The 9,004-nt window shown below is 39.6% G+C and overlaps 1 long non-coding RNA gene across 1 annotated transcript; it reads right to left on the minus strand.

Moving 5' to 3' along the window:
- Window positions 1-1,842: 1,842 nt before the first annotated feature.
- LOC112451487 lies at window positions 1,843-2,153 on the minus strand. The gene is made up of 2 exons (XR_003040317.2): window positions 2,002-2,153; window positions 1,843-1,905 (listed from the first exon to the last, which is right to left on the minus strand). It is a non-coding gene; the product is annotated as an uncharacterized LOC112451487 (long non-coding RNA).
- Between the last annotated feature and the right edge of the window lie 6,851 nt (window positions 2,154-9,004).

The raw sequence follows: 9,004 nt of genomic DNA on the forward strand, positions 1-9,004 counted from the left end.
TGCCCCAACATTGTTAATTTAATCTACTGGAGTACACTTTTGAATAGAACATAAGTAGATTTGGAGTAGATTATTATTGTTACTATTATTATTATTATTATTATTATTATTATTATTATTATTATTAATAGCATGGTTAGGCCTGGGTTTTATGTTTACCTTAAAACACAAGCAGGTGAGGTGGTTATTTCTGTAGTTCATGTAAGCAGCTTTCACTTCAGTACACTTGTACTGTCTAGGATCTGTGCCTGGCAGAGTTGCCAGATAGAAAATGATGAAATATTCTACTGTCACTTTAAATTCATCATATTTTGACTCAAACTATTGTATGCATTGAGTGAGAGTGTGTTTTATTGCTCAGTGGGGAGATAAGCACAGGAGGAAGAGATGTGTTGTGAATCTAGCAAGACGGTCTTGATGGTTGTATTGGACTTTTTAACGATATGTGGGTGTTCTTGTAAGTACAAATGATGGGGGTGGGTGGGTTCAGTGTACAGAAATTTCAAAACTATTGTACAAAATGTCAATCACTGGGTAGAAAGTGGATGTATGATTTGAGGGACATATGATTTGACCAGCTACCTAATTAAACATGTAATTTTTTTTTTCAAAGTAAACCTTCAGAATATTTTTCAAAATTATTTAAAATAAATTATATTACTCAGGAAATTATTTCAACACATAATCACAATACCTATTACCAACACATTTAAAAATTTAGGATTAGGCTGTAATTTCAGAATTTTAGCTAGCTGCCAGAACTACTACAGCAACTCTATGAGGTGCAAACTATTTTTTTAATGTGGCCACACTAAAATAATATCTTGGGTCTTTATTTTACACACTTTCACAATTTTTATCGGAATCATTCAAGTACCCGACAACCAGCCTATTATATTATGCTCTGCAGGAGACAGCAGGGGTGCTGTCATGGTAGAAGGGTTTCTTGATTGGCTGCTACATATTTGACGACAACCTCTGATCAAGACAACATGGAGCTCAGGGTGATGGACAGGTGTAAAGTGTTTTCACATTGGAGACTGGAATTTGCAAACTATCAAAAACCTTCATTTGAAAAAAAATTTCTTCAGTTTTAATCATTATATACTGTAGTTCCCAAAGAGTAATATATAAAAAAGTGTGTTAATCTGGTATTTCCAAACAAGTACACAAATGCAAATAAATTTGGAGTATTTTTGTCTGTTCAAATCCAATTAATTAATTAATTAATTGGAATCCAGTTCAGTTAAATTAATTTCAGTACAGTTCAGTTCAACCACTACAGTCAGAGTCAGGTTCAAATCCAGTCACATACAATCCAAAGAGCATAAAAGTTTAGTGGTAAACCATAATATAGACTGGTTTGCAGAGTTACATTTAGGTTCAATTGCACCTGAATAGAACCATTGCTTTTCTGAAGGAAAATAATAGATAAAACTATAGATACTTGAAATTTGGCAGAATTTTTTTTTTCTCAGTCAAAATACTGTAACTCTTTCAATCATTTATGATAATATTTATTACCAAAAAAACAAACAAAAAAAAAAAACAACTTTAAATCATGGATTGCTTTATCATACATTTTAAATGATTATTTTTCAATTTTTTCCCAATATCCTATATTTGTTTTCAGGTGAGAACTCGGACTTTCATCCTCTGTAATTTCCATTGTAGATGATCTTTGTGTTTTGTCTGTGTGATTTAGAAGTCATTTTAGACATGAAAAAACCCATCAAACCTCCTCAGACAGATTGTGAAACAGGCAGACTTTATCTTCGATGACAAGAACGCGGGGTAATATGTCCTGAGAGCGAGACCAAAACCAGGCACGGAGACAGCAGCTGAAGATAAGTGCTTTTATTTACAAGGTGGTAGATATGTACAGTGCGTGTGTTGTGGTAGGATCTGGAAAGCAAGAGGGACAGGGTGAGTCTCGAGCACCAATCCTACTGTCAGCTGAGCACTGCATGAATGACTTAATTTTGGGTTCTTTGGTCTTACAGGTCCAGGTGGAATCCAACGGTGAAGAGGAGGTGAGGGAAGCGTTCAGGTGATCCAGAAACTCGACTAGCCAGTAATCCCGTCCAGGTGAGTATCCAGGTGTTCCAGGTAGGTATCCGTGAGTCAAAGGTTCCGTGACGTGGCCAGGTGTCTGAAACAAGGTACATAGAAAACGTAGTCAAAACTTAGTCAAGGCTCTGGTTAGATACGGGGGCTGCGAGTCTAACCCAGGAGGTTCGATGCTCCAGCGTAGGTCTGGTCTCAGCTGGAAGCTTAAGTACTGGCAGTCTTCATTAACTGAATCAGGATCACCTGTGGAGGAAGAACACTGGAGGAACCGCCCCGAGGCGGGGCTAGAAACTCCAGATCCCTACATTCGAGTCAGCACTTCAACTCATTCAGCTCCATATTTGTCACCCGCAACACACAGAAACATTTAGAGGCAGATCTTCACTCTGTCAGCTGTTTGACACATTCCCACAAGTGGGAAGGAAATCTTCTCTTTCCACTGTGATACTAAACCAGACAAGCAACATGTTCACTGTGTGTAAAAAGCATTTCATCAAACTTGATCACACATACAACTCAGACATATTTGTGTTTTTTTGCATTGCCTTAGGACCAAACACTGAGACTTGGTTCTTGTACACACTGCTGAATAAAAGCAGGTTGTGCATATCTTACATGAGAAAGGTGCAAGGAACAGAGAATGAATGCACATATATTTCCATTTATTTCTTAGGGCATTAGCATTCAGGCAAGTATGTGCATGTGTTGAATGAAACTGTCAGAATAGGACTGGATTGTGTGTTTATCTCTGTAGAAAAACAACAACAAAACAAAATTGTGACCATATACTGCATGCCTTGCTTCTTTCAATGACCTAATCCCTGTAAAATCCAGCTAATGATGTTCAGTTTCACAAGAATTTCTCTGCTTAAAGCAAATCTTTCTGAATAAACAGGGCATGATAATGATTTACCTTGATGGGAGCTTCACACATAGCCACACACACACAGTGTGGTAATTACTGACTATGACACATAGAGGCTAAACTGCACAACAATCCCCCCCTCCCCCAAAAAGGATCTAAAACATTTTTCTTTCAATTATTCAGCCAAGAATTAAGAGTCAGTCTTGAAATATAAACTAATACCATAAGAAGTTTTGTTTGCCTGATCATGGTAACTGATCACAAAAGGGTTCACTGACATACAATGCCTGGCCAAAAAAAAAAAGTCGCTACTAACAAAAAGGTTACACAATCTTGTCACAATCTTATATTTTGTTGGACTGTCTTCAGCTTTGCCTACGGCACACATTCGTTGTTGCATTGTTTCGGTAAGCTGCTGCAATGTCACAAGATTTATTTCCATCCAGTGTTGCATTAATTTTTCACCAAGATCTTGCATTGATGATGGTAGAGTCTGACGACTGTGCAAAGCCTTCTCCATTACAACCCAAAGATTCTCATTGGGGTTAAGGTCTGCACTCTGTGGTGGCCAATCCATGTGTGAAGATGACGTCTAATGCTCCCTGAACTACTCTTTCACAACTCGAGCCCGATGAATCCTGGCATTGTCATCTTGGAATATGCCCGTGACATCAGGGAAGAAAAAAATCCATTAATGGAATAATCTGGTCATTCAGTATATTCAGGTAGTCAGCTGACCTCATTCATTGAGCACATACCATTTATACTTGCCTCGCTTTAATTTCGGGCTTCTGCTTCGGATGCATACACTGGCATCCTATGTGTATAGTTTGATTGATTATTTGAACAGTAGGAGTAATGTTGCTGATTTGTAGAGCCTTGTTTGGAATGCATGTTGTCATCATGAATGTGACTAGGAGGCTGGGAGTTCTCCAAAACTGCTGGTTTCTCTTGTAGATTTTCCACTGCTTGTGTGTGAGTGTGGTCAGTGACAGTCTGCTACCACTGAGATGACTGTGTTCACTAACGTACTGTTCAGTAAATTGTCAGGAACTCTGTGTGAGTATAAGCTGTGCTTTATATTCACTTGCTGTTCCCAAACTTGCTACTGTGGCCTCCATAACTGCTGCTTCATCAAGTGCTGCCTCTGCCTCTCTCTCCTTTTCCAAACCTTCTAGTGTAGCTTCTAAACGTGCTTTTTCAATTTTTATTTCTATTTCTCTCTTTGAAAATGCAGCTCTGGCTTGAGCAGCTTCTGCCTTTGCACGTGCCGTAGCAGCTGCCATAGAGATGCTTGATGTAACTGAAGCTTTACTTGAACGGGATGTTGTGGATTGGGCGTCAACATCTTTTTCTTTTTTATCCATGACGAGCAAGCAGGTGTTACCTTGATTCTTGGTGTGCTGCTGCAGCTGTTTCACCGCTCTGTTGCAGAAAGTCATACGAGCTGGACGCTCACAATTGAAGGTTTCCCTTTTCACTGTACTGGCCTCACTTCAAACTTCATTTCAGCTATCCAGCAAGTTAAACACCACCACATGACAAATCCAGGACACCCAGTTAAATTTGAGTCTTTATCATGTGAATGGTGTGAAACTGAAATACACATACAATAAGTCATAAATACGATCATTTATTTAGCACTTCAAATACAAACATCACTGAACAAAGGCATTTAATATGAACTGTCTGCCAGTATTATACATAAACACAAAAGTGACCTTTAAAGTATTTAATATCCTGCATTAAACAGCATATTGTGAACAAAGATGATCTTCAGGTACAATCCAAATTAGTATACTCCATAAATTGGGTACATAGTCTGAAATAATACATAGATCACCTGTTTAACTGAATCCTGCAACATGCTGTCTAATATCTTATCTCCTATGAACATAAACGACTCAAATTACAAAAATAACAAATATACAGTATATGAGACTCATAGATAAGGTCTTGGAGGTTTAATGTAAATAGAGAGACAACCTCAGTTCTACAGAAAACCACCAGAATTGTCACCCTAACGATATTTGGAGTGAAGGCTCGCCGCAATTTCCACCTGGCAGACTCACCCAGTTGTCCGGCATCACTCATCACGGATCCTCGCTCCCAGCTGCCAAATCGCGTCCAGGTGCAGGATATAAGGCTCCCCGGCCATGGCTCCTCCTGCACGCCAGCCAAGTCTCGTCCCACCGCCTCCCCGATCTCCACCGCTCCTCTGGAATCCCCTTCCTCGTCCTCCACGCCACCACCAGGTCCGAGTCCCGGGGAAAGACTACCCTAAACTCTCACCCTACTTCGATCATTCAAGCTCACAGCGGTTCTCTGCAAACTCGTCTTCTGCCGGGGCCCGAGCGCCAAAGACCTCTAGCCAATAAAACACTCTAATGGTCTTTATCTCTTCGTGTGAGTCTCTCCAGGTTGAAATATGTTTATGTGCATCTTCTTGCTGAATCAAGGATATGGTATTATTGTTCTCACTAAAAATACAAGTCTTTTTGTTTTTTCTGTAAAGCAGTGTTTGGCTCATGTACCTCAAATTTCAGGTTTTTTCCTCCGCCAGGTTTTTTATGTTTTCAGTAGCCATTGTTAGTCAAACTGTTCAGAAGATTACTAATTAAGCACAGCTGGACACCTCACAGGACAAGGGTGATGCCTATTGATTTCAAGGCAACAGGGTTAAAAATCAAGCTCAGAGGTGACTCCTTTTTTAAAACATTTTCCATGCTCCAGCAGGTGCCCTCTTTGTTACCTCTACCAAGGAGGTTGTTTTCAATTTGTTTGTCTGTCTGTTAGCAAGATTACATGGAAATTAATGAACCCATTTGGATGAAATGCTCAGGAAATGTTTGGTGTTTGGTGGTTTAGTGTCAAGGGAAGGAACCAGGAAGGACAGGTAGTGGATTTTGCCAAGAGGATGGAAATGCCTCTAGTCTATGAAGTGCCACCAGGGACATATATCAGAATTAACTACCATATACACATATGAAATTAAAGTCTTCCGCATACTATACTGAAAACCTTGCATAAACACTAGTGAAAAGCTGTCACATAAACTAGTGAAAACATCTACCTCTTATATATATAAGAGGTAGATGTATGTAAGATATATCTTATATAACCTACTCAAAAGTTCTCATACAAAGTAGTGAGAATTGTTCATATAAACTGGTGAAAAGCTTTACCTTTCATACAAACTAGTAAAAAGCGTTCATACATACTAGTAAAAAGCGTTCATACATACTAGTGAAAAGCTTTCATACATACTAGTAAAAAGCTTCCATACACACTAGTGAAATATTTGTGGATTTCACTTGAAACCGAAGGCGTTTTATTAAACAGGAAGTTGTAGATTTAAACAGAAGTCATTCTGGTTTGCTTCTGGTTCCTGCAGGAGGCTGCTGTGAGATTGACAGCTGTCATTGCTTGGGGAAGTGAGCGGGGCTTACGGCACGCTGAGGACAGGAACTGCAGAATGATTAATGCTTTCTCACATGTAGCCGCCAAAGTCTCCAATATCACAGAAAAGTCAGTAGATTTGTCGCTAGTTGCTTTAAAAAATGGCTAGACGGATCTGAAAATTTGCTAAATATAGCGACAAAGTCGTTAAGTTGGCTCCATTGTGCTCCAGCCCGTGCGGAAAACATGCTGCTCATTGGTTCCTCTTCAAAAAAAAAAAGGCGTGTGTATTTTTTTAGCGTGAGAAATACAAAGTGTGGCGTGTGCACTTCACGAAATGCGTGTCTCACAGTCAATGCGTGAAACTTGAGAGCCCTGTTTATACACACTAATCAAATATTTGTGGATTTTAGTTGAAAAAGGAAGATGTTTTATTAAACCGGAAGTTGTAGTTTTAAACAGAAGTCATTCTGATTAGCTTTGTGTGTTTCGTGCAATTTTCGTCTGATATTTTATCAAATAAAATAATCGATTATTGCTCAGCTACCCGCTGAACACCTCACACAATCAGTGGCATTACTCAACTTTATTTTGGCTTCAACGGAGACCCTGTTCCAGATCCTGTCAAATGCTACACTTGGACAGCAGCCGACTACCTTAGCCACTAGCTTAGCATAGCGCTACCAGCTTCAGCTGTGGTCAGCAAAGAATCTGTGATTGTAAGAGCTTGGACACAATGCACTTTCATCTGATCCTTGTTGCTGTACAGATTCAATTGTTCATTTTTAATACTGCGAGCAATGAAGAAGATGTTGCAAGTTTTTTTAGGAGTGTCCTGCTTTACATTGAGTCTTTTCAGATGGGGGACTCCATCAATTTCTCTCAGGAAAGATTGTATAGACAACTTGAGGTTCAAACATTACCAATGTCATCATTCATTGCTGCTATGTCTAATGATCCTAATAATAGAGACATCATCAACACACTTCAGTTACAGTTTACATGTTTTCAAGATCTGCTAAGTGAATATGCTACCAGACTACAATCGAGTCATTCCACCAACAGTTTCACACCACCAACAACCTCAACAGGCCACTGAGGATGCCTCAGATACAGCATAGGAGTCAGACAAATTTCTCATTGTGTATCCATTGGGATGACTTGGCAAAGGATTTTATTGTGCTTTGGAATCAGCCAAAGAACTCTATACAGACACAGACAAAGTCTTGGAATACACTCTGCAGTATATACCTTTCTGTTGAATCAAGACCTTGATCGAATTGTCACTAATAGACTCCAGACTACTCCAAATGCTGCTGAAACATATGTACTTGGAAGCCTCAGATCACGTGGCATAAGAGTACAGTGTTGGCGAGTCAGACAGAGCCTGTATCAATTGGATCCCATCGGCAGATCATTGCGGCAACGTCATGCAATACGCAGGAGGATATACAGTGTTCAAGGCCCCAATCAATTATGGTAAATGTAAACAATTTTGATATCTGCATGTCTGTTAATTTAGTATTCAAATGATGCATGTATATGGGTTATTAAAAATTATTTTAATCTCTCAACAGACATTTTGATGGAAACTACAAGCTGGTTAGGTGGCGGATGGTTCTTCATGGCTGCGTGGATGGCTGATGCCGTTCTGGCTGGGTATTCTGGTTTTCTGTTTGTTAGTAGAATATTGTTACAGGTACACTTCATGCCTCCTGCCCCATGGTGTCGCTGTGACGAACTCCGCTCCTCCTGCATCACTTCCTGGTCAACAGCGCTTCCTTCTATAACTTCCTGGTGCCGACCTCCACTCGCTCCGGATTGGGCCTTGCCGTTAATTACTCAACCAATCCGCACAGGACCTGGCACATAAAGACCAGGCCTTCCTCATCTCAGGGTGGCTGTGTCATTTGTTTGAGCAGCTTGCCACTTTGCTGGGTGTTTGTTTTTGGCAAACTTTGAATCTTTCTGGTAACTTGTGACTCTTTTGATAGAATAGTAAAGTCTTTAAAGATAAACAAGACCAAGAAACAAAAGGAAAAAAAATAAACTGCATGTCTTGCATTAGACAAATCAGATCGGCCTGATTATTTCAACTGTTTTTTTCACTAACACTACACTAACCAGCTGGTATCGAACAGTATGGTTGTAACATGTTAGATGTAAAACACAAATTTCTGGGTTTTTTCTGTCAAAATTCTTTTTTTGACCACAACTTAATATCTACTCAGTGGAACCAGTTACATGTTGGAAAGATGTGTATATGTGTATAGATTTAAAAGCAGACAAGGTAAACCCTCTTCATTTTCAGTAGACATCAGTGAACATTAGGACAACTGCAGAGGATGGCATGTTTATGCCCGGCCGAAACCATAAGTGTTTCCTAATGCAAAGTCAAATTTCTCTTTGAACACCTGATATGATGTGTGTAGTGGCAATTTGACTGAGTTGAAACACATGTTTGCCATTGGAAATGGTGAAGAGAAGTCATCATCATCTTTGTGAATGAACTGGAGAGGAGTATGAGAGAAGCCAATACGTGGCACCAGAGATGCTCCCGTTGCGAAGACCAATATCTTCTGGAGTTTAGAAGGCCCTTCCTCTTCTTAGAAATGAAAAAGACATGAGGTCATAGCATGCACAAGAACAATAAAAGTCACCACAGAAAAT

The sequence above is a fragment of the Kryptolebias marmoratus genome, linkage group LG22, assembly GCF_001649575.2.
Source record: "Kryptolebias marmoratus isolate JLee-2015 linkage group LG22, ASM164957v2, whole genome shotgun sequence".
Classification (NCBI taxonomy): domain Eukaryota; kingdom Metazoa; phylum Chordata; class Actinopteri; order Cyprinodontiformes; family Rivulidae; genus Kryptolebias; species Kryptolebias marmoratus.